The 26,475-nt window shown below is 48.8% G+C and overlaps 2 non-coding genes across 2 annotated transcripts; both read left to right on the forward strand.

The window, feature by feature from the left end:
- The first annotated feature begins 14,773 nt into the window (after positions 1-14,773).
- Positions 14,774-14,845, forward strand: TRNAG-UCC (transfer RNA glycine (anticodon UCC)). Its single transcript has one exon. It is a non-coding gene; the product is annotated as a tRNA-Gly (tRNA).
- Positions 14,846-16,450: 1,605 nt separating this feature from the next.
- Positions 16,451-16,522, forward strand: TRNAG-UCC (transfer RNA glycine (anticodon UCC)). The gene has a single exon. It is a non-coding gene; the product is annotated as a tRNA-Gly (tRNA).
- Positions 16,523-26,475: the final 9,953 nt, after the last annotated feature.

Below are 26,475 nucleotides of genomic sequence, written 5' to 3' on the forward strand. Positions count from 1 at the left end.
ACGTGCGCGCGACCACCTGCAAGGCGCACCAAGCCGCGTGCCAATTTGGGTCTTTGGGCTCATCAACGTTCAGCGACGCCCACCCCCATTGTTTGCAGCGCAGCAAATCCACTTCGGGCCACCGTTGAAACCATGGGCTTTGTCGCGAGCAGCTGTGCACACGCCTAAGCGTTAAACCGTGCACAGATTACTAAATTTTGTAATCAGTGTCTGTTTCAAGTCGCCGTGAATCGTCGACGGCGAAGGCCGTGATACGCACGCGCTCGTAATTATTGATGTGGCGTTTGAGCGTGCAATGCAATCTGTTGGAATTTACGCTCTGTTGTGCTGTATACAGTCGTGTGTTATACAAGTTAAAACCACACTGGTGATCGGAATGTTTTCCTAAACACATTCCTGCGGAGGGAGCTGGTAGGAACGTTGGGTTGCTCGGTCAATGGCCAACGGCGGCGTGGTGTATTCCGCAAATATGCCCGACTGTGAGGGCGGGCACAAGCCATCGTGAGTAGGTTAAACGTTGAGTTTTTTAAGGGCACCACAGGGTGACCAGCCCCTCCCCACCCAGCCCACCCCTCCCTCCCACCCCCCACCCAGCCCCACCCTCCCCACCCAGCCCCTCCCCACCCAGCCCCTCCCCACCCTCCCCTCCCCACCCAGCCCCTCCCTCCCCACCCAGCCCCACCCTGCACGACGGACGAACACAATAATCCCCTGTGGGCTGGTGTAACCAGGAGGTTCCTACCAGTATTAAATATCAAAGGTATAAATATACCAGCCTAGTTCATTCATTGTATGTGCATTGCTGTAATTTAATAATGTGTGGAAAATATTCATGAGCAGGTGACCTCCAAATGGACCCCCCCATTATTATTACCTACTATAATGAGACAATGTCTGTGTGTAACGCTCGTGACGTCAATCCACGTCGAATAGCCCCTCTCATTAATAATAATTACAAGGTGACGTCCTCCATAATAATTAGCGGCTGACGTCATTCCACATGGGGGGCCGAGGAGCCTCCTCCCCCCTCCACGGCATCAACTTACAACCCTCACTACAAAGGCAGAACCCTCACGTCACGCGATCTCCGTAACGCTATTGAGACATCAAAGTAAAAAGGACGTCATGATGAACAAGGGATTATAACCTTAAAATGAAATAGGTCTGTGTCACCGCGCCCTTACAAATTGCACACGCATTAATGCAATGAATATCACATAGCAGGCCTGCTTTTTCAGATTTACTGCAACACACCCGTCCTTGGACGGGCAAAAGGCTAGTTTAATAATAATAGCGGTGTCAACTTGTAATGCGCTGTGGTATACAATACACGGGGACTGAGACCGGATCGCCGATTTTGCACATAACCAATTGCAACAAGTAAACCCGTAAAAACAAAGTTTTTCACTCTAAATCCTTTATATGCGTGGCGGCTAGAGTTCTCTCGTCCTCTGGCTTGAGATGGCTGCAATCTATGGGTCAGATGATTGTCTGCCAGTATTAAGCAATTGGTAATTAAATATTTAATTAGTTTTCCCTAAACAGTGTAAAATTTTGGAAAAAATTTCACGAAAATTAATTGTCACACACAACGAGTCTGTGTGGAAAATGTCAGCTCGATTGGATCACGGGAAGTGGGTTAAAAAACGACCGAAAGATTTGCACGGTCCTAAGCAAGCAAGCAAGCACGCGAACTTAATATAAAGGATTTAAAAAGAGGGACGTGTCACGTGATTATTCGATCCATGGATCGATTGCCAATTAATCCGAATAGTAATACCTGCCATTCGCCACGGCGCCTGTGACAGGCTACGTGCAATTTGAGGCCACGTGAAGTGTCGAAGGATCGCTGACAGGTCTCGGGATAGACCAAGCAGGTGCCATGGGTTGGCTGACTGCAATGAATCCACACAGCGATTAGCCCAAAAAATATGATAAACCAGGTATGACTGATATCTGTTGATTATATTCTTATGCCCGTTTCTAAATTACACTTTATTCAATGAGTGCATACAAAGTGGTGCTGTCCTTACATCCGATTGTATGTTAATATTGATTATGTGAGTGTATACAAAACAATTTGCGGGATAAGGGGTTTACTCTCTCACTCTCCAAAAGTTATGAATATCCAGTAGTTATTTATATGCATTTTTCTAAACACAGGCCTTTTGTCAATGTACTGCTGGTTGAAGGCCTCACCTAACCTTTGCCCCCTCTAATTCACTAGTATAATCAGCAAGGGTCTCTCTACTGCTGAATGAATGTCTCCCTCACCTCGCTTTCTAACCTCTAATTCACCATCAGCATCATCATCCAGTTTAACCACAACTGGACGAAGGCCTCCCTAAGCCTTCACTAATGCAGCAGCAGCCATGATATATCCACTGCTGGATGATTAGCCATACTTCACCACACTGGTCAATGCACTGGCCTCCAATCACGGCCACCACTAACATCAATTGCCTTTAGCAAAGCACGCAGGGCTGCTGCTCTTCATCACGAGAACGGCAAGGTTCCCGAACCACGCAGAGCTGGCACCCAGGAGCTCTGCCCCGAATCACCCTCGCCACAGCGTGAGGGCCTTCCCGTACTGTCGCCATGGCCTTCAGGATGAGCTCTTGTTTGTGTAGTGACATCGCTGGATGTCACCATGCTGTGCGTGCAGTACCGGCCCTAGAGGGGCACGGTGTGCGTTGAGTAATAGCACTGGATGGCACCATGCTGTAAGTGCAGTGCTAGCCCTATAGGGCATGGTGTGTGGGTGCTGACCAAAGGGGAAGGTCGAGTAAGGCCATGGCACTCTGCTTGACACAGGAGGACACGTGACCGGTTAAGATGACAGAGGGCCCCCAAGAGGGAGCTAGGGGGGTCACGTGATAAGGACCCAGTTCTTTTCCGATGGTTCCGGAAGGTGGACGTGGCCAAGGGCGGAGCCAGTCACGCCGCAGAGAATATAAGCCGAGTCCCGAGAGGGACCGGGGTTGTTCATCCTAGGAAAAGAACCCTTCGTCTGTGATCTACGTTCTACAAGTCTTCCAGCACGTGGATCCGAGCAGATGCTGTTGGTCCTGGGTCCGTAGTAACAGTTACGTAGTAATTAGTGTAGTTAGCCGGGTGGTCACCACCCGAGGTTGTTGTTCTGTTTAGGCGAAGTTACCCCATGTGTTGGAACTAAATAAATGTCCTGCCTCCAAAGCCTATGTTTTGCGAATCAGTTGAACCCGCTACAACTGGCGTCAGAAGTGGCCAAAGTTTTTTGACGTTGTCGGACGACGAGGACGATGAAGGCGTTATTCTCCAGATAGCCCCGGGGATGGCGACCCCGGAAAAAGGGAGCGAGGCGCCGCCGGCAGAGCAACGCGATGACAATCTTAGCAACGGCTCCCCGCTGGCAGGGAGAGAGCGCCGTACGTTCCGAGCACGCCTCGCTGAACTTCTTGAGGCCGTAGCTGCGATGGTCGTTGAGCTCGACCGTGGAAAACCGGTGGTGGAGGAGAGAGCACTGGAGCTGCGCGGAGCCGAGTCTTCTATCGCTGTTTCCCGCCAGCGGGAAAGCTCCGTGGCGCAACACGCGCACACGGCCGCCATTTTGTTATCGGAGCAGGACAGAGAGCCCGCCAAGTCTGAAAGTCCACCGAGTTCGCCAGTCGAGATCCCATCCCTCAGGCGACGTCTACAGTTTGTTAAAGAATTTTCAGCCGCTGGAGGTAACTGGGTGGCCTTCAAGCATCATTTCCAGACGAACTGCGACTTGGCTGAATGGATGGAGGCGGAGGCGCTGAGAGCGCTACCCGCCGCGCTTGACGATGCCTTGGAGGCGTTTTGCGCAACCCCACCATCGGAGAGGGCAACGCTTCAGCAGGCCTTTGCCCAAATGGCAGCAATTTATGACCCGCCATCGAATGTTCGCCATAAGTTTGCTGCGTGGAGGAGAGGGGAGGCCGAGATGCCCCTCGCCTTCCGCAGCATGCTGTTGGCACTAGCAAAGGCTGCATTCCCGAAGATGGACCACGATGGAGTCGACTCGCTGGTCCTCGAAAGGTTGCTGACGTTGGCAAAGGACCTCAACATCGTCCTGCCAGCCACGGAGGAAGATGATTTATCTTTCCTCAAAGTTGCAAGGTGCATCCAGGCGCACCTGCTTTTGAAACAACATAAGGGGTTGGTGGCGTGTACAGTGCCTCTTGAGACACGTGATACACCCGAAGACGTGGAGCCCGTAGAAGCCTGCGATTGGCCCAAGGCAGAGGCTGGTGGGGGGACAGCATGGTGCAACGAGATGGACAACATCGACGGCGGGAGACCCTTCCTCGTCTTGGAAGAGGCTCCGTTGTGTGCTACAACTGTGGGTTGCCGAGAACCACGGCGACGCCTCCCCAGACCACCGCCATCATCTTCCCGACTGCCCTCAACTCTGCTATATCCCAAGGCGAGTCGCGACACACCACACACTCGGCCCTTAAATCCACCTCACTCATCGTGTTCGGATGGTTTTCATTTCCATCGTGTGTCGGGGCGTGAGGGTTCGTATTATGCTCGGGCTGGCTGGCCACTCCGACTGGGTCTGTGGTCGGAGTTGGCCCATAGGGTGGTTGCCGCGGCTGTGGGTTCATCCGCTGTTATCGGAATGATAGAGGGGGTTGAAATTAGAATGTTCTTCGATACCAGTGCGTTCGCGACTATCATTTCCGAGTTTATTTATAACATTCTACCCTGAAAGTGTCGTACCCTATGTTCTGTCGGGGTTCCGTGCTTTGCCGCAAATGGCAGCTCATTGGGCATCATTGGACAGATAATGGCAGAAGTGTCAAGCGGAGATATCAAATTGATGGGACCAGTTCTTGTATCAATGGCTCTTGCTGTTCCCTGCTTGCTCAGGACTGGGGAAGATGCCCCTGAAAATTTTAATAGACCAGGGTTGTCTCGAGTTGCCATCGGGCCGCCGCATGGCCTTTTTGCCTTCTCCCACTCGATTGCGCAAGGCCAACGCTACTGTCCAAGCGCTTACGAGTAAGACCGTAAAGATTTCTCCCAGCACGCAAATGTTAGTTCCCTTACCAGGAGATGACTGCGGGAGGAATCTTACTAGGACCCTCAAACAAAGCTATTCATGAGTTGACATTAGTGGGGGCTAATTCAGGTCCTCAATGCAGGGTTGGACACGTCAGTCATACAACAGGGTACCATGCAAACCCACGCGTCGCCCGCGCTTCGCGAAGGGAACATCATTGGCGGAGTGGGCGCCGTGTCGGTTACGGAGCCACAACAGTTTTCTGATGATACATGGATGGATGCGCTCTGCTCTGATAACTCTGAATTGTCCGAGACTCAGAGGAGGGAGTTGAGGGCGCTTTTGCGTGAATTCGACATCGGCCGTACTACCATTTTGAGTCACCACATCAATACGGGCAACGCCGCTCCCATCCGGCAGAACCCCTATCGGCTGTACCCCACAGAAAAAGACCACGTACGGCTGGCAGTTGATGAGATGTTGGCCGTCCATATTATCTCACCATCCAACAGCCCGTGGAGAGCCCCGGTCATTCTTGTTAAAAAGCAGGATGGTAGTTTGCGCTTTGTGTTGACTTCTGTAAACTTAATAAAATCTCTGTGGCTGACGTGTACCCCCTTCCACGAATGGACGATTCGCTGGATGCTCTGGCAGGGGCACATTATTTTTCGACTCTTGACCTCCTATCGGGATATTGGCAGTCGCCCCGAGAAGAGTCCTCTAAGCCCAAGACAGCCTTTCGTACACCACAAGGCTTATTTGAATTTAATCGGCTTCTGATGATGCTTCACTCCGCTCCAGCTACGTTCCAGCGATTGATGGAACTGGTTCTGGCTGGCCTTTAGTGGGATTCGTGCCTCATATATCTTGACGATGTTACTGTTTTTAGCTGAAAGTTTAAGGAATACCTGGAATGGTTATGTGCTGTCTTTCTTAAAATGCGTGCGGTGAACCTCAAATTTAAACCGCAGAAGTGTCAGCTGTTTCAAAAATCAGTTTGGTACCTTGGCCACATAGTCAGTAAGTCAGGGATAGCGACAGACCCGGGCAAAACTGCGTGCGTGCGTTCTTGGCCGACCCCCAAGTCGGTGGAGGTGCGGAGTTTCATTGGGTTTGCGTCCTATTACCGCCGTTTTGTCGCTGGGTTCGCCAAGCCTCTCCACGCCCTGATGGCAAAGGGTCACAAGATTCATTGGAGGGAGGAGGAGGCCGCATTTGTTGCGCTCCGGGACGGCCTGCTGAACGCCCCTCCCCTCCGATATCCCGATTTTTCCTTGCCGTTCTTCCTTGATACGGACGCTAGTAACACCAGAATTAGTACTGTTCTGTCTCAAGTCTTGGATGGCGTGGAGAGCGTTGTAGCATATGGCAGCAGAGTGCTGTCTCCGGCCAAACTACGGTACTGTGTCACACACCGGGAACTTTTGGCTATAGTTTTTTTTAAGCAGACGCTTTGAGGTGCGCTCTGACCATGCAGCCCTACAGTACGCGCTGTGTATTGAACAGCCATCTGACTAATTTTCACGTTGGTTGGAAGTCCTGCAGGACTATTCTTTTACTGTTTCCTACCGCAAAGGTACCCGACACATGAACGCAGATGCCCTGTCGTGATTGCCAACGAGCGATGGGTGTGCGTGTTTTACGGGCTCGGGGCGCTGTAAGACAGCTGCTGAGGTCTTGCCTCTTCCCCTTGCGGCGTCGGTTGAGGTCGACACCCCTGAGAATATCGACGGTCCTGATGTGCGTGACGCCGCTATTGGCTTGGACCATGCAGAGTGGGGATGCCTCCAGACTGATGACATGTCCCTGTTAAAATTGCGACGCCATGTCAAGGGGGCGGACGGGGGTGGGGATCGACGGGGAGTAGCCTCTGTTATCCTCAGAGGTGGATTGCTGATGCATTGGGACTGAGGGTTACACCGTTACAACATCGTCGTGCCCACTGCCCTGCGAGGTAAGATCATTTGGGAGGTACATGAGCGACTGTTGAACCTGGGTGTGCATAAGACACTGGCCACACTTAACCTCGACTTCTTCTGGCCCGGTATGGCATAAGATGTCGCTAATGTGTTGAAGGGGTGTGTGCAGTGCGCTTGGCGGAAACCCCCATCTAAACCCTGTTGTCCACCTTTGCAATCCATTCGAGTCTTCTGCATAAATGAGCTGGTCGCTCTTGATGTTCTCGGTCCATTTCCGACCACCCCTCGCTGGAATAAGTATTTACTGGTGGCCGATGGCTATCACTGAGGCATTCCTTGACGGCTATGTGACGGACAAGGGGGCCCCTGAGTGTCTTCTAACTGATCAGGGTAAAACATTTTCTTCTAAATTGTTGCGGGAAGTGTGTGATTTGTTGGGAGCAAAGAAAGTATGTACGTCGCCCTACCACCCCCAGACGGATGGGATGATGGAAAGGTTGCACAGGAATCTGACCTCCATGTTTAGCCATCAGGTCAGCGAGTCCCAGGTCGACTGTGACTTGCATGTCCCCGGGGTCCTGGCTGCTGATAAAATAGCCCCTCAGGCATCCACCAGCTATTTGCAATTTTTCTTATGTACAGGAGAGAACACGACCCCCTGATTGATGTCCAATTACGAACCGAGCCAAACAGGGCTAAATCTAAAATTTTGGAGCCCATGCCCCTCACCTTTCAGAGGCTTTCGGAAGCGCGCAAGGCTTCCAGAGAAAATGATAATTCACGCCATTTGGCAAATGAGCGACTGAAGGGTGGGAACATCACCCAATTTTTTTAACTTTGGACACACTGGGGCCATTCGGCCCCAGCCATTCAGCCCCAGTGTGTCCAAATTCGCTGGGGTCGCCGGAGTTGGTTTGTCCACCCCTCACGCCTAAAACCTTTCATCGCGTCGCGTGAATTAATCTCATCTCTACTACACAAGGGCCGAGTGTCGGGTGTGTTGGGTGAGCTGGGGAGCGCACCCGCATGCGCCGTCTCCGAGAGCTTCGGGAATGGAGAGCCCGTCTGCTTGGCCGACTGCTCTTTGTGAGGAGGCCGGGCTTGTCGGGACATTTTCAAATTCCCCCCGGGACCCCCAGGGAGCTTTCGCCCACCTCGCCTGGTGGCCCGGCTTTCGTGACCCCCACACACACACACAGTCTGACACTGTCAGTTGGTTGTCGCACTTGTCATGTCGTATCAGTCATTGGCTGAACCTGACCTTTATTGTGCTTGCAGGTGTTGTTACACGTTGAGGGTGGGTGATGCTGGTGCTGGAGGGGGTCCCGTGGTTTTGTGTGATACCGTGTGTTTTTTTCTTTCCCTCTTTCTCCTTCTCTCTTCCATTGTGTTGTTGCCCTGTTGTTGTATTGTGTCCCTCTGTTCCTTTCCCCCGTTCGTCACTGTATGTAGTGCAGATATTGTATATAGGGGATGGGGTATTTATTTGTTGAGGCGCGCTTGGGGGCTTTGTTCTGTTTAAGGGGCTTTGTTCTGTTGATGGGGAGTTGACAGCCGGGGCGGCTGAGTTTTACGAAGGGGGGGGGGGTGATGTAGTGACATCGCTGGATGTCACCATGCTGTGGGTGCAGTACCGGCCCTAGAGGGGCACGGCGTGGGATGTAGCAACATCGCTGGATGTCACCATGTTGTGGGTGTAGTACCGGCCCTAGAGGGGCACGGTGTTCGCTGAGTGATAGCGCTGGATGGCACCATGCTGTAAGTGCAGTGCTGGCCCTACAGGACACGGTGTGTTCTGTAGGGTCGTGTGAGGCCATGGCACTCTGGTTGACCCTGGAGGACACGTGACCGGTTAAGATGACAGAGTCCCGAGAGGGACCGGGGTTGTTCATTCTGGGAAAGGAACCCTTCGTCTACGATCTACGTTCTATGAGTCTTCCAGCATGTGGACCCGGGCAGATGCTGTTGGTCCCGGGTCCGTAGTAACAATTACGTGGTAACTAGTGTAGTTAGCCGGGTAGTCACCCTCCGAGGTTGTTATTCTGTGAAAGGAAAGTTACCTGGTGTGTTGGAGCTAAATAAATGCGCTGCCTCCAAAGTCTACGTCTGCAATTCAGTTGAACCTACTACATATGTATGTAGAAAATCTTTGCACCGTATGTAGCTAATCGTGCAAATCGGAGGTGCGGGGGAAGGACAACAAACTAAACACAAAAAGCAGTTGTAAATAAATGAGTTTTCCACCGAGATTATTTAAAAGTGCATAGATCCAATGGCTTCCTAATATCGGAAAGAAGAGTGTTCCAGACAGCCTCAGAAGCACATCGGAAAGCTATTGCTCGAGAGAGGTCCTCTGCTGGCTGGTGTGTGCTGCTACTGGGTTGTGTAGGACTGGTAAAGCAGACTGCTTCTGGCTACACACCTGGTATCTCCGATCTGTTTTACCCCATTATCACTCAACCCATCAAATTCATTGAAAATGTTGCCTCATCCATCACACACAATATACCTCTATACATCATGTTTGTATTTTGAACTTGTTTCGCACCGTATGTAGCTAACCGTGCTAATCGAAGTTGTGGGGAAAGGACATCAAACTAAAAACAAAAGCAGTTTATCAAACAATGTTACCTCCTAATTCTAGATTTTAAATTTTCGTGACTGCAAGGATCTATACTCTTTGTTTTTTTCGGTAAAGTCACGTAGGTTAAAAAAGAAAGCAAATAAATTAAATCACGACGTTTCGGAGGCAACACGGTTCCACCTGAAGATGGAAGCTTGTGTTGCCTCTGACACGTCATGATTTAATTTGTTTTATTTTTTGACTTACGTGACTTTACCAAAAAAAACAAAGTATAAATTTTACCTCCCATATTGTTCATTATTTTCCTTCAGTCGACAATTTCCGACAATGTCAAATTGTTCGTCCAATAGGTCTCCACTTGTCACCTATAGCTTAAAGATTACTCGTGGGATGCATCTCTACATGTCCGAAAACGTCATTTTGGACACTATTACAAAAAAACATTGTTTATTAGGTGGGGTGTTGAAACCAATCCTGGTCCCATTACCACCACATCTTATCCACTCACCTATAACTCAATAGATTTCAAAAACAGACACGGTATCCACAGTAGACAGAGGCAATGCATAGAGCAGCGTCTTGTGGGGACGGGAGAGAGTGGACATGAGTGAGGATCCAGCTGAAGCTCAGTGGAGCAGATTTGCTGTGCAGACATGGAATTGGGGGCCTGTGTGTGTGCGCGTCAGGATTGTGTAGGGCCATAGGTGTGAGTGGAGTTGACTTTACACCTCATGCATGTGGCTTTGTGGTATTTCTCTGGGGTGTGTCACCATGTGAGGTACTGTTCACATATCCACTTGTGTTTGTCATTGTTTGCACTCAATGAAGTGTAATGCAACATCTGACAGAATCAAGTTAAAGATGAAGTAGGACATCACAATAGACTGAATCGCAGCGATAAAATCGGACATCAACATACATGGTCTTGTATTCACTCGCGAAATGAAGTTTAATATAAGATCAGACAGAATCCAGTTAAAGATGAAGTATGACAGTGCAATGGTTTTGCATGCACTCATTGAATGATGTTTAATACGAAATCTGACAGAGTGCGTGTGTGGAGACAATACGTGGAGGAAAGCAGTACGGTTATAGAGACAGTGCGTGTCCGAGTGGATCACGAGGGGTAATTACAGAAGGGAACCATCTGAAGTTCGGGAACGTGAGACAATTCGAGAATGAGGGCGTGGCTGGGGGCAGAGTGAGGGCCACGTCGGGAATAAAAAGGGGCAAGAGGGGAGGCTTGAGGCGGCTGTGGGATTGGGGTCGACTGTCTTCATGCCGTCGCCAGGCCATCGCCGTCTTGGGGTCGTCGCTACTTGCGTGCCATCCCTGGCCCAAGTTCTGTGCGTTATCCCTGTTGAAGTCAGGTTACCTGCGTGGAGCGTCCTAAATAATAAATAAATCTCTACATTTCAAGTTGTCCGAGAGTCGCTACATAACCATACAAAGGACGTTTTTACACATTGACACAGCAGTATAATCGATATAATGAACAATTTAAAAAAAATAGCACAACACCATTGCTTCATATGATCTGTGAACTGCAGAATGTAATTCAAGATAAAAACCGCCAGAGCGACTAAGCATAATCGATAAAATAACCATGATTCACGATCCACAATACCATATATGGGCAAAGACATGCCCCTTCGGGTAACCACGCCTTATATATGGGCAAATCTCTGGTAATTTAGTTGGGCGCCCTATTTTAATCGCAGACTTATGGCTGAAATGTTATTACGTGCACATGGTCAAATCAATTTTAAAAACAAATCTGTTATTTGTGTATTGAAAGAGGTTGCTAAGGTTTATTGACAGGTTTCTTTGGTGGTCCTGCTTTTGCATAATATCGTGATTAAGCATGTGATAAACCTTCGACCACAGCCAATTTTGATTCATTAGGTGCAAGCAAGGTTAGCACCTTTCCCACTTAAGGGATCAGCATACCAACCGAGACAATTGGCCTCAGTGGCGGCTCCTCCAAATCTCTCAGGGGGGGCAAATGTCTGGATGATTGATAAGGATAAGGTCCACCCATGCAATGGATAAATTAACAGCTTAAGCATGTAAAGGCAACTTCACTTCTTTAATATTAATGAAAAATAAAGTGACTCTTACAATACATCTTGTTTCTATACTCACTATTATTACAATCCACTCAGTTTCTTTTATTAAAGATTCCACTAGGTGGCGACAAATAATATTGTTGACTGAAACGTGCTTACGTATGATGACGTAAGCACGTTAGTGCGAGCCCTCCCGGAAGCCATAGAGAATGCGTTGGAGCGCCCGCCGTTCGAAAAAAAAGCATCTTTGAATGTAAGTCTATGGGAACACTCTGGGCGATTCTCAGCCAGAGTGAAATCGCCCAAAAAGAGGCGGTACTCCACAGAACGTGACATGACGCTGATTGGACTATATCCAGAGGCACAGTAACGGCTCGCGTAACTCTGTGGTTCAATGACATTGGTGGTGCGTCGCCCAATCACCCTAATGAAGAATCCGCCCCTGATTGGCCTACAACTAAAAACTGTCATCCGATGGTTCATAAACAGCAAATGTAATTGTAGAAAGATTTATAAAGAAAGTTATTGCACCACAGGGACAATTCGTAAGTTTCATTTATTGTACAAGATTAGAAAAATCATTTGAAGTCAGAATGTTTCAGATGGACATGTACACAGTGTATAAAAATACAAGAGATGGTTGGCCAAAGAATGCATTACTTGTAAAACATTAGTTTGAAAGCAAGTCACCTCGTACCCTGGAAGAAACGGTTCACACAGAAAGCAATAAGTTGCAGTCATATTTCAGAGATAAAGAAAATAACAACTCGGTTGTGCAATATGCCACTGGATTTAAACAGTCAGAAAATCGAAGACAAATCAAGCCAAGCCGTCGGACGCCGCCGCTGGAGCCGGAGCTGCAGTGTTGGCCAGTTTAAGCATTTGGTAAAAAGTATGACAACTTAAACAGTACTTGAAACCGGTGCATGTGAAGTTGAGCAGACGCTGAGGACATGCATTTTTTACGGAGACAGACTACCACTAAGTGGCACTGACGTCACCACAGCACTTGCGGCCATGTAAAGCGTCAGATGCCAAGCAGTGCAAGGTGTTTCAGGGGCTGGTGTTAGAGGCACAACAATGTCACGTGGCCAGTCTGCTGCCTGGAGATCTTCCAAGACTGGTGGCAATGTCACACCATCTGCAGACTGACAGGCGGGTCACCGAATGTGTCACGCATCAAGCAATCATACAATTGCCACGGAGAGGCAGGCCATGTGTAGCCTGAAAAAAAAGAAAATAAGTTTCTCCCCCTCTTCCCACAAGGATCCACAAGGGAAATGTGCCTATCCTTGGCCAGATTGTAGGCCAAAAATGTCACCTGAAATATATACACAACCCACCTCCCTTAAAATTTGAGATCAGCTTACATTGCATGGCTGGTAGCTATATTAACTGGAGATATTATCGCAAGTAGGGACTATAACATGGTAATCAACCATACTGTAGACAAAGCACACCGAGGTTGGACTCTTTCATATCAAAAAGGAACCTCCAAGATGTTGCAGCATCAACTCATGGATCCATGGAAGACCTCAAATCTTTCCAAAGAGACTAAAGCACAAAGGACGTCATCCAGATTTTTATTCTTGTTTCTAACCCCCCCCCCCGCCCCTGCAGCCACCACGACCATCTGGACAAGTGGAGAAAAGTGAAGTATTCGATCATGCCCCCAGTGTTTGCACAAAATGTATTAAGACAACGTTGGCACCTGGACAAGGTTACCTCGCCAAAAAACAGATGAAAGGAAACTCAAGAATGATCTTCAACTAGGTTAACCCCCCCCCCCCCCCCCCCGGTCTTCCTTGGTAATATCGGGCACCCTTCAAGATTTTCAGGGCAATTAATTGCAAAAGGAGCTCGGACGTGAAGTAAAAAAAGAATGTACTGTAAAAACAGACTTAATTCCCTATACGTAGCTTCAGGTTTTACAAACCAAAAACCCTGAAGGAAAGTCTTCCAAGACTTACTTTCCACGACTCTTTACCCCTCCATTAGGAAAAAATATAACTGAAATCTAGGTGGAATTGTACCCACAACCTCCATCCATTGAAAACGGCTTGCCCCCTTACAAAAGGTCAAGGAAATAAGTTCCAGTTCAAAGGATTCTGGAGGCCTTCACACGTTAACTCCTAAAAGCAAGAATATACTTTCCTCAATAAAATCTCCTTTTAAAATGAATTGCCTAGAAATTGGAAAGTCCCATATGTACGAGTTGACGTCAATGCATAGGTCTACATCAGGAAATGGGACCTTTTTGGCCAGTAAAGTATGAAATCGGTTTAATCCTTTCTGGAAATAAAACAGGTGTTAAGATTTCGATTTAAAGCTTTCGTGACTGCAGGGTTAAGATGTTAAGATGTTCAAACACCAGAAGAGTCCTTGCAAAAAGTCGTCTACATTAACCAATCTCCTTTAACAAGATACACTGCGTGCTGAATTTTTTCCCCTCAATCATTAGCGAGGCACAGGCCGTCAAAAATAGGGACTAGATAAAATCTGGATCAAGTAAATGCAATAGATATTTCTTCCAGGGAAAAACGTACAGCACATGCCCAGGCATTCGATAGTGTTGTGGGCTTTTCTTTTACAGGTCATCAAAACATGTGGCATCCCTTCTGTATTCATGAGAAAAAGAAAGAGCCTTTACACCATTCTATCCGCTAATAACCAATAGACTAATCTCAAAGCCTTCCATTCGGCAGGTGCACCAGGCACGGACACCTCCTTTGCATGGCAATAGAACCGCTTGCAGACAGCATTAGAAGTAACCAGATAGTGATACTATGGAAGGGGACAAGTGAGGACAAATCCAATTTTACGTTAACGGAGCCAAATGACCTTCAACCTTGCTCTTATCCTTGATCAGGAGAACCGAGAAGTCTCAGGTTAAAAATCTAAACTTAGCAAAATCCATGCAGATGTCTCTCGTCTCCGTACCCGAGGGTAATAAGAAATCCAAACACTTACCAGTGAAAAGGGTGGGGGGACAGGACACTACATTTCCTATACAAGGAACAGTTGTTCCTAAGGAGGGGAATGAAGGGGATTGTTGGGCTTGGTTGTATTTGTTATCCCCACCCCTTCCCCCAAACCCATTTTGGGTGGAAATATGGCACCACGATGGGGATGTCAACACCCTCGTCTGGTACAATTCAAGACTGTCTATTTGCGCCATGTGGCTGCAAGCGCGATGGTGGTATAATGGTCAGCATAGCTGCCTTCCAAGCAGTTGATCCGGTTTCGATTCCCGGCCGTCGCAAATTTTATGTTACCACTGAATTAATGTTAAAATGAGGTGCGTATCATGGAGTCGGTTTCGAGTCCGGTTCAATTTGCTTTTCATTTAAAGACGAAAATTATTCATGACCAATAAGGATCGTCATATCCAGCATACTTGATCATACCATGGTTCTTCATCCAAACAGCTGCATTAAATTCATTTTAAGCTTCATTCTTTGAAATCCTGAGTTCTAAATACATTGTACTCGGGATTCCTTAGATGTGTTCCTGTAAAAGAGTATTATTTGGTGCCTTCTTTCCTATAGCACAATAAATACGAGATCTTGCATTTAATGCCAAAGGATTTGAGTTAATATTTTTGCTTCAAAGGATTTTTCATGAGCAAAAAATGTTTCATTAATATGTATTAATGTTCATGAAATTCGCATGCACGAATTACTTTTATTTTCCTGACATGTTAAAACAAGTCTAAACCATGATAATAATGAGTCATGGGATTATTAGTCTCTCCAGGAATCAAACGTGGAGTTTTCAGGTTCAAGAGTACAGCACTTATGAGAGAGATGTCCAAGCTAACATTTCGGCCCTCTGAAACCACGACCCAACAGTGGTCCATGACGATACGAAGCAAACACCTTCTAAAGAGGACAAACACACAATCATCAACATGATCACCGTTCTCACTGCCATCACCATTGTTTTCAATCGTCATCACTGTCATCATTGCTCTTAATTCGCACTTAAATGTGGCTAAAAGCTCTACACACTTTCAACATACCGCTAACATGTACCAGTCAAGGACACTCAAGGAGAGACATGCTTCATAACAATCTGAACTCTCCGATGTGCCTTCCTTTTGATAGTTTGCTCGTGACATGGCTGACATGACAGCACTCTGTGTTGGTAGCAAACTGGTCAGCTTAGCTACCTCCTAAGCAGTTGATCTGGGTTTGGTGACCAGCCATTGTAGGCTTTTATTTGTTATGGCTGAGTTGTTAATGTTACTGTTAATTGAATCAATATAGAATCATATCTGTTTGGTTAAAATTTCAAGAAACTTGATTATGTTTGCACGTTCCATTGCATCATGCCATCAAGTTACTTAGTAAGTGATAAACATTCCACTACATACAGTTCTTTTGCATTGATGAGAGTTGAGATAAGCACCATTTGCCACCATTCAAGGATCAGCATGCCATCAACCAGGAGGCTGTGCCATAACCACCAAGGACACCTCATGTGATCGTGCATCTATTGCAAAAGCAATTTTAGAAAAGTTTTAATTGTTGACAGTTCTTCCAACATATTTGTGAGAAATGTGAAACGGTCACTGAGCTTCCTCAACACATCCAAATTCACCACTCCACACCGCATGAACCAACGTCTTTAAGTGTAAATACGTATGAACTGGAGCCCAATCTTATTAATATTATCATTATAACAAAAACATGTTAACCTTTCAACCCTTCCAGTATGTTGCAAAACTTTAACAGGAGAGGGCAGTGAAAATCTGCAACCTTCAATGCGATTGCACCAACCCAATGTGCCTTCATTTTGCCATCTGTGGAATGTCGTGGCATGGATACAATTCAAGACTGTCTATTTGCGCCATGCGTCTGCAAGCGCGATGGGGGTATAATGGTCAGCATAGCTGCCTTCCAAGCAGTTGATCCGGGTTCGATTCCCGGCCGTCGCAAATTTTATGTTACCACTGAATTAATGTTAAAATGAGGTGTGTATCATGGAGTCAGTTTCGAGTCAGATTCAATTTGCTTTTCATTTAAAGACGAAAATTATTCATGACCAATAAGGATCGTCATATCCAGCATACTTGATCATACCATGGTTCATCATCCAAACAGCTGCATTAAATTCATTTTAAGCTTAATTCTTTGAAATCCTGAGTTCTAAATATATTGTACTCGGGATTCCTTTGATGTGTTCTTGTAAATGAGTATTGTTTCGTGCCTTCTTTCCTATAGGACAATAGATACGAGATCTTGCATTTAATGCCAAAGGCTTTGAGTTAACATTTTTGGTTCAAGGGATTTTTTATGAGCAAAAAATGTTTCATTAATATGTAGTAATGTTCATGAAATTCGCATGCACGAATTACTTTTATTTTCCTGACATGTTAAAACAAGTCTAAACCATGATAATAATGAGTCATGGGATTATTAGTCTCTCCAGGAATCAAACGTGGAGTTTTTAGGTTCAAGAGTACAGCACTTATGAGAGAGATGTCCAAGCTAACATTTCGGCCCTCTGAAACCACGACCCAACAATGGTCCATGACGATACAAAGCAAACACCTTCTAGAGAGGACAAACACACAATCATAAACATTATCACCGTTCTCACTGCCATCACCATTGTTTTCAATCGTCATCACTCTCATTATTGCTCTTAATTCGCACTTAAATGTGGCTAAAAGCTCTACACACTTTCAACATACCGCTAACATGTACCAGTCAAGGACACTGAAAGAGAGACATGCTTCATAACAATCTGAACTCTCCGATGTGCCTTCCTTTTTATAGTTTGCTCGTGACATGGCTGACATGACAGCACTCTGTGTTGGTGGCAAACTGGTGAGCTTAGCTACCTCCTAAGCAGTTGATCTGGGTTTGGTGACCAGCCATTGTAGGCTTTTATTTGTTATGGCTGAGTTGTTAATGTTACTCTTAATTGAATCAATATAGAATCATATCTGTTCGGTTAAAATTTCGAGAGACTGGATTATGTTTGCAGGTTCCATTGCATCATACTGTAATGCGGGCGTGGACGACCTTCCGGAGGTGACGTCATGGGGGGAGGAGTTACGTCACGTAGGGGAGAGGGTTCAGGTCTATAAGGGGGGAAACCGTGGGAAAGTGTGAGGCCACGCAGGGCGGCGTGGGGAAGGGAGAGAGTGGCGAGATCGCCACACACACACCCCGAGGATCGGCACCGTCGGCCAACGGCGACCGACCCCGGGGCTGGAGGAGCAGCGAGGAGACTGGAGAGAGAGCAGCGGGTCTGCGAGGGCGGAGTTGGGCAGCGGGGGTCTGCACGACGAGACAGCAGCGGGTCTGCAAGGAGGGAAGTGGGCTACGTGAGCGACAGCAGCCTGGGGCTGCAGAGCGAAGAGTATATAGGGGAGTGCTGTGAAGTGGGCTACGTGAGCGATAGCAGCCTGGGGCTGCAGAGCGAAGAGTAAGGGGGAGTGCCGTGAGGGAAAAGAGATCGAACCCAAATAAAGGACACAGGACAGAGAGAAGCGTCCGAGTCTTTTATTACACTGGTGTTGGAAGTGTAACGGCATGGCAAAACAACTGAGAAAAAAGAATATTCCGTCTCCGGCTTCTTCTTCCGACGACGAAGACCTTCCTCCTACGGTGGACCTGACTCCGGCAGAGGAGGAGATCCGTGCTGGGACGAGTGCTGGTCCGGGGGTCCAAGAGGTCGTCGCGTCGGCGGACCCTTTTGCACCAAAGGACGTAGATGTAAGATGGAGTCAGATGGCGGAGCAACTTGAAACTCTCAAGAACGTACTTGCACAGTTGTGTGAGCTCGTCACGCCGAGAACGGCGTCTGGAGGAGATGTTGGTGGTCCGCAGGAGCCCGGGTTGTCTTCGCTGTCGACGCCATCAGCCACGCGGCGTGAGGACGCCATCTTGGGCGTGGCGCACGAGGAAAGGCGGGAAGCCGCCATTTTGGCCCCTTCGCGGCGTAAGGCCGCCATCTTGTCGACACCACGTTGCGACGCCATGTTGAATCTGCCACCCGATGAGTCAGCGGCTGGAGGGAGCGCGGCAAGAGGTCGCAGTCGTCACTTAACGACTGTAAAAGAATTCTCCATCGGGGGCGATTGGAGTGCGTTCGCCTGCAGATTTTTAGCAGCGGTACGCACGGCGAGGTGGACTGACGCCGAGGCATTAGAAGTTCTTCCAACTCTTCTCGATGACGAGTCTGTTAGATTCTTTCGCTCGATAAAAGCCGCGAAGAAGAAAACGTTGCGAGGTGTATTCGACGAAATGGCTGACGCTTACGAGCCACCGGACGATGCTCATCGCCGGTTTGTGCAACGACAGCGCGCACCCGAGGAGTCTCCGGTGGCGTATAGGGGCGCGGTGCTGGAACTGGCTATGGCTGCATACCCGGAGACGGAGCCTGACCTGCTGGAACCTCTCATCCTGGGGAAGATGCTGGAGCTGTCCCGGGATCTCGGCATTCCTATGCCGGTGTGTGGTCATGAGAAGCTCACCTCCTGGGCTGCGGCCAAATGTCTTGATGCCCAGTTCAACCTGCGCCGGTGGAAGCAAGTTACGGCGTGGACGGGGGGGCCTATCGTCGAAGGGGGAGCCTTGGGTTGGGACCCCAAAAAGGCAGTTTATGTGCCAGACGACAGGGGCCCGCAGGAACTGTCGGCTGCCGCGGCTCCGTGGACGGGCCGAGGGGGGCCGGGGCCACGGGCTGCGCCGCCGACATGGCCGCGTCGGGACGGGGCGTCCGCAGCGCGCCATAACGACATCGACTGTTTCCGCTGCGGGCGTAAGGGCCATTACGCTCGGGACTGCTGGGCCCGCGTTCCGGGTCCGCCCCAGCATGAGGCCTCGACTGCGGCCGCTCCAAGAAAGGATTCGCCAGCACAGGCAAGTCGGTGCGCACCAGACACCCGGCAAGGCTTGACACCTCACTCATCACCGTTGTCATGCGATCCGGGTGTTGTTAATAATGGGAGGCCATCGACTGCGCCTTGTCGCTCGGTAACGCAGTGGCGTAAGTTGGCTTGGCGGGTTGTCGCGGCCGCTACCGGTTCGTCCACCGTACCTGGGTCGATACAAGGGGTGGACGTACGGATTTTGGTAGATTCTGGAGCGTCCGCGACCATTATTTCTGATGTAATATTTCATCTCTTGAACATCCCACCAGAGGCCGTGAGTCCCGTATACGCTTCCTGCGTCGCCGCGAACCGGGGTAGCATGGGCATTGTGGGCCAGGTGAACGCTAACATCGCTATCGGGGGAGTGTCGGCCTCGGGAATTGTGTTAATTTCGAGGTCTCTTGCGGTTCCTTGTTTGTTAGGGACCGATTTTCTGGCCAAAATGCCCATTCTGATTCGAATTAATGAGAACTGCATTGAACTACCGGAAGGCCGAAAAATTGCATTTTTGCCGTCGCCCTGGGGGCGACCTGATCCTGTCGCCCAGGTGCAGGCGTTGTCCGAGGTGTCTGTCGATATTCCACCTGGCTCACAGATACTCATTCCCTTGCGTTATCGGAAGCCTGTACCTGGTCGTCAAGGAGCGATTGGTGTTTTGTTGTCGCCGTCCGCCACTATTACGGGTGGATCGGCGCTGGTTGGGGCACAAACTATTGTCCGGCCAGACCAACAGCCGTTTTTGCAAGTGCTTAACGCGGGTACCGAAAGTGTGTGTGTGCCGGCGGGTACTGTTGTGGCACATGCCACTACTGCGTTTACAGCTCATGATAATCTGTCCAGCCGGGGGGTTGTCGGAGGTGTTTCGGGGGCCGGAGCTGCAGATGATCGCTGGATCGCTGAATTGTGTGCGGAGAATTCGGCTCTTTCCGGGGAACAACGTTGTGCGATTCGTAAATTATTATTGAGCTATTCTGATGTGTTTAGCTCTGACGATTTGGACTTGGGACGCACCTCGTTGCTTTACCATCATATTGACACAGGGGACGCTGCCCCTATTCGGTTAAACTCGCACCGGATGAGTCCGGCGGAGCGCGAGCATGTTCGAGGGGCAGTGGATGACATGTTGGCTACGGACATAATATCTCCATCTAACAGCCCATGGGACGCGCCTGTTGTTTTGGTCAAAAAGAAGGATGGCAAATTGCGATTTTGTGTAGATTTTCGTAAATTAAATAAAGTGTCGGTGGCAGATGCGTATCCCCTGCCGCGTATGGACGACTCTCTCGATGCCTTGTCGGGGGCGAAGTTCTTCTCAACGCTAGATCTCTCTTCGGGCTTCTGGCAGCTTCCCCTTGACGAGTCCTCGCGAGAAAAAACAGCTTTCCGTACGCCGCAGGGGTTATTCCAATTTAACTGCCTTCCGATGGGGCTGAATGCGGCCCCTGCCACTTTTCAGAGGTTAATGGAGTTGGTATTAACGGGGTTGCAGTGGGAGACGTGTCTTATATATTTAGACGATGTTATCGTCTTCAGCCGCACATTTGACGAGCATTTATCGCGGTTGGAGGCTGTGTTCACCAGGATGCGTTCTGCTAATTTGAAATTTAAGCCTAAGAAATGTCACCTACTGCAACACTCCGTGCGTTATCTGGGGCACATCATTAGTGCGGATGGGGTGGCCACGGATCCGGACAAGACTGCGTGCGTCCGTGACTGGCCAACCCCTGCCACGGTGGGGGATGTGCGTCGGTTTTTGGGGTTCGCCTCATATTATCGGAGGTTTGTTCCAAATTTTGCTACGATCGCGAGGCCTTTGCATCTCCTTACGGGAAAAGGACATAAATTTGCTTGGGGACCGCCAGAGGAGGCAGCGTTTCGAAGCCTACGCGATCTATTGGCTACGGCGCCGACGTTGGATTATCCGGATTTTGAACATCCCTTAATTCTGGATACGGACGCGAGTGACACGGGTATTGGGGCGGTGTTGTCTCAGTCCAAGGGTGGTGTGGAACGCGTGGTGGTGTATGGTAGCCGGGTTTTGTCTCCCGCTGAGACCCGCTACTGCGTCACACGCAGGGAACTTTTGGCTATTGTTTTTTTTCTCCGCCAATTTCGACCGTACCTGTACGGCCGTTCGTTTATTGTTCGCACGGATCATGCGGCCTTGCAGTATGCTCTTAAAATGGACCAACCATCCAGCCAGCTGGCGCGGTGGTTGGACACGCTGCAAGAATTTTCCTTCCAAATTCACCATCGGAAGGGAGTGTGTCACGCTAATGCGGACGCACTTTCCAGGCTGCCGCAGCGATCCCCTTGCGCGTGTGCGTCGGGGACGCATAGGTGTGGCCCGATTCAGCACCCCCCTCAGCCTGTCGCGTTGGCAGTCGAGGTGCCTGAAGCTCCGCTTGAGCCGGGGCCGGCTGATGGGGGACCGGCTGATGGCATTTTACATCTTCCGAGGTCCGTGTGGATCCGAGAACAAATGTTGGATGATTCTTTGGTGACATTACGTAAGCGGCCAGTGAAGGGAGAGGGGGATCTCTGTGCGGGGGGTGTGCCGGAAACTGCTCTCCGTGATGGCTTGTTGATGTGGAGGGATGGAATACAGGAACGCTGGCGTCTTGTTGTACCGGCATCATTGCGGTACGAATTGATTAGGACTCTGCATTGTGACACGCTTTTACATCTGGGGGTGCAAAAGACCCTATTGACGCTGCAGCGAGATTACTATTGGCACGGCATGACGACGGATGTCGTCGGACACGTTCGTGCGTGTCCCGATTGTGCCCGCCGTAAGCCACCTAAACATCCATATGTGCCGCCTATACAATCTATTCAAGTGTCTAGAGTTAATGAGTTGGTGGCGTTAGATATTTTGGGACCCTTTCCGCCATCCGCTAGGGGAAATAAATATTTGCTGGTAGGGGTGGAGTACCTCTCCCGCTGGCCGATGGCCTGGCTCTTGCCTGACCAGTCAGCGGCGTCTATCACAGACGCCTTTCTATTTGGGTATGTTATGGACAAGGGGGCGCCGGAGAGGCTCCTTACGGACCAAGGCCGGAATTTTTCGTCTAAATTTTTGGGGGAGGTGTGTGCGGCTCTTGGAACAAAGAAAATTCGGACATCTCCCTACCACCCGCAAACGGATGGTATGGTGGAACGGCTATATCGGACTCTGTCCGCCATGTTGTGCCATACGGTTAGTGAAAAACAATCGGATTGGGATTTGCATATCCCTGGGGTGCTTTCTGCGTACCGGATGACGCCGCACGCGGCTACAGGATATTCGCCGTTTTTTCTTATGTACGGTCGTGAAAACTTACCGCCGATTAATGAACAGTTGGGAACCGGAGCGAGGGGACCTGCTAAGCCTCTTCCTGACTATATTCAGGACACCGTTCGCCGAGTCACTGTGGCGCTGGAAGGGGCCCGCATGGCTACGGCCAAAGCCCAGGCTCGGAATGAGAGGTGTGCACGACGTTCAAAAGGGGAATGCCCCTGGAAACCGGGGGACCTGGCCTGGCTTCATTGTCCACAGGTGCGGCCAGGTACTTCTCCTAAGTTACACAAACCATGGCAGGGGCCGGTTCGCCTCATTGAGGTTCCCAACCCACAGTCGGCGCGTGTTCGGTTTGGATCTCGGCGTTGGTTCGTCCACACATCTCGGTTGAAACCATACGTGGCCCCTCGACCTGATGCGTCATCTCCTGAGATTGCCTTGCCGGGGTCTGTTGCTGCCGACACCCCTTTGCCTGTGCCTGCTGACCTTGCAAGAGTGCCTGTTGTGCCTTTTACAGACGAGCCGGCCGTAACGTGGCAGGGGAAAGACGACTCAGCTCGGGGTGTGCCTAACACGGCTGCGGAACCTTTGAGACCCGCAGCCCTTCCAACCCCGCCGCGGACGCGATTGCGGGACGCCCCTGATGCTGCGCCGGCAAGATTGGGGGACCGGGACGTTGCCAGGCTTCCAATAACGACAGACGAACTTCAACCTGTCGCTCTTAAAACCCTGCCACGTTCTCGTTCGGTGGGAGGGCCGCCGACCGTCCGGGACGGTCCGGCGACCCGCACCCGCTCAAAATCCCTCACATTTCGTTAATTATTGTGTTGTGTTCTTGTTCTTCGATGTAATATTGTGTGTTCTGTGTCCTTTTTCGTATTCGGTCGTGTTCGCTCGCATTGTTGTTGGAGTTGTGTTCAGCCGAGGTCGGCTGGATTTTCTCTACGGGGGAGGGTGGTGTAATGCGGGCGTGGACGACCTTCCGGAGGTGACGTCATGGGGGGAGGAGTTACGTCACGTGGGGGAGAGGGTTCAGGTCTATAAGGGGGGAAACCGGAAGCAGTAAGGGAGTGATCGGAGACTGGGAAAGTGTGAGGCCACGCAGGGCGGAGTGGGGAAGGGAGAGAGTGGCGAGATAGCCACACACACACCCCGAGGATCGGCACCGTCGGCCAACGGCGACCGACCCCGGGGCTGGAGGAGCAGCGAGAGGACTGGAGAGGAAGCAGCGGGTCTGCGAGGGCGAAGTTGGGCTGCGGGGGTCTGCACGACGAGACAGCAGTGGGTCTGCAAGGAGGGAAGTGGGCTACGTGAGCGACAGCAGCCTGGGGCTGCAGAGCGAAGAGTATATAGGGGAGTGCTGTGAAGTGGGCTACGTGAGCGATAGCAGCCTGGGGCTGCAGAGCGAAGAGTAAGGGGGAGTGCCGTGAGGGAAAAGAGATCGAACCCAAATAAAGGACACAGGACAGAGAGAAGCGTCCGAGTCTTTTATTACAATACCATCAAGTTACTTAGTAAGTGATAAACATTCCACTACATACAGTACTTTTGCATTGACGAGAGTTGAGATAAGCACCATTTGCCACCATTCAAGGATCAGCATGCCTTCAACTAGGAGGCTGTGCCATAACCACCAAGCACACCTCATGTGATCGTGCATCTAGTGCAAAAGCAATTTTAGAAAAGTTTATAATTGCTGACAGTTCTTCCAACATATTTGTGAGAAATGTGAAACGGTCACTGAGCTTCCTCAACACATCCAAATTCACCACTCCACACCGCATGCACCAACGTCTTTAAGTGTATTTACGTATGAACTGGAGCCCCATCTTATTAATGTTATCATTATAACAAAAACATTTTAACCTCTCAACCCTTCCAGTATGTTACGAAACTTTAACAGGAGAGGGCAGTGAAAATCTGCAACCTTCAATGCGATTGCACCAACCCAATGTACCTTCATTTGGTGGTATAATGGTCAGCATAGCTGCCTTCCAAGCAGTTGATCCGGGTTCGATTCCCGGCCGTCGCAAATTTTATGTTGCCACTGAATTAATGGCAAAATTCGGTGTGTATCATGGAGTCAGTTTAGAGTCGGATTCAATTTGCTATTCATTTGAAGATGAAAAACATTCATGACCAATAAGGATCGTCACATCCAGCATACTTGATCACACCATGTTTCATCATCGAAACAGCTGCATCAAATTCATTTTAAGCTTAATTCTTTGAAATCCTGAGTTCTAAAGATATTGTACTCGGGATTCCTTAGATGTGTTCCTGTAAATGAGTATTATTTGGTGCCTTCTTTCCTATAGGACAATATATACGAGATCTTGCATTTATTGCCAAAGGCTTTGAGTTAACATTTTTCTTCAAGGGATTTTTTATGAGCAAAAAATGTTTCATTAATATGTAGTAATGTTCATGAAATTCGCATGCACGAATTACTTTTATTTTCCTGACATGTTAAAACAAGTCTAAACCATGATAATAATGAGTCATGGGATTATTAATCTCTCCAGGAATCAAACGTGGAGTTTTCAGGTTCAAGAGTACAGCACTTATGAGAGAGATGTCCAAGCTAACATTTCAGCCCTCTGAAACCACGACCCAACAGTGGTCCATGACGATACGAAGCAAACACCTTCTAAAGAGGACAAACACACAATCATCAACATGATCACCGTTCTCACTGCTATCACCATTGTTTTCAATCGTCATCACTGTCATCATTGCTCTTAATTCGCACTTAAATGTGGCTAAAAGCTCTACACACTTTCAACATACCGCTAACATGTACCAGTCAAGGACACTCAAAGAGAGACATGCTTCATAACAATCTGAACTCTCCGATGTGCCTTCCTTTTGATAGTTTGCTCGTGACATGGCTGACATGACAGCACTCTGTGTTGGTTGCAAACTGGTCAGCTTAGCTACCTCCTAAGCAGTTGATCTGGGTTTGGTGACCAGCCATTGTAGGCTTTTATTTGTTATGGCTGAGTTGTTAATCTTCTTGTTTCTTTCGGTAAAGTCACGTAGAAGGGAAGTAATAATGCTTGCGTTGTAGCCGAAACGTCGTGAGAATTGTTTTATTATGTTTTATTTTTATTATTTTATTACTTCCCTTCTACGTGACTTTACCGAAAGAAACAAGAAGATGAATCCCTGCAGTCACGAAAGCTTTAAATTGAGTTGTTAATGTTACTGTTAATTGAATCAATATAGAATCATATCTGTTTGGTTAAAATTTCGAGAGACTGGATTATGTTTGCACGTTCCATTGCATCATGCCATCAAGTTACTTAGTAAGTGATAAACATTCCACTACATACAGTACTTTTGCATTGACGAGAGTTGAGATAAGCACCATTTGCCACCATTCAAGGATCAGCATGCCATCAAACAGGAGGCTGTGCCATAACCACTAAGCACACCTCATGTGATCGTGCATCTATTGCAAATGCAATTTTAGAAAAGTTTTAATTGTTGACAGTTCTTCCAACATATTTGTGAGAAATGTGAAACGGTCACTGAGCTTCCTCAACACATCCAAATTCACCACTCCACACCGCATGAACCAACGTCTTTAAGTGTAAATACGTATAAACTGGAGCCCAATCTTATTAATATTATCATTATAACAAAAACATTTTAACCTCTCAACCCTTCCAGTATGTTGCAACACTTTAACAGGAGAAGTCAGTGAAAATCTGCAACCTTC

The sequence above is a fragment of the Lethenteron reissneri genome, chromosome 39 (assembly GCF_015708825.2).
Source record: "Lethenteron reissneri isolate LAM-NWPU_2019-01 chromosome 39, ASM1570882v1, whole genome shotgun sequence".
Lineage (NCBI taxonomy): Eukaryota > Metazoa > Chordata > Hyperoartia > Petromyzontiformes > Petromyzontidae > Lethenteron > Lethenteron reissneri.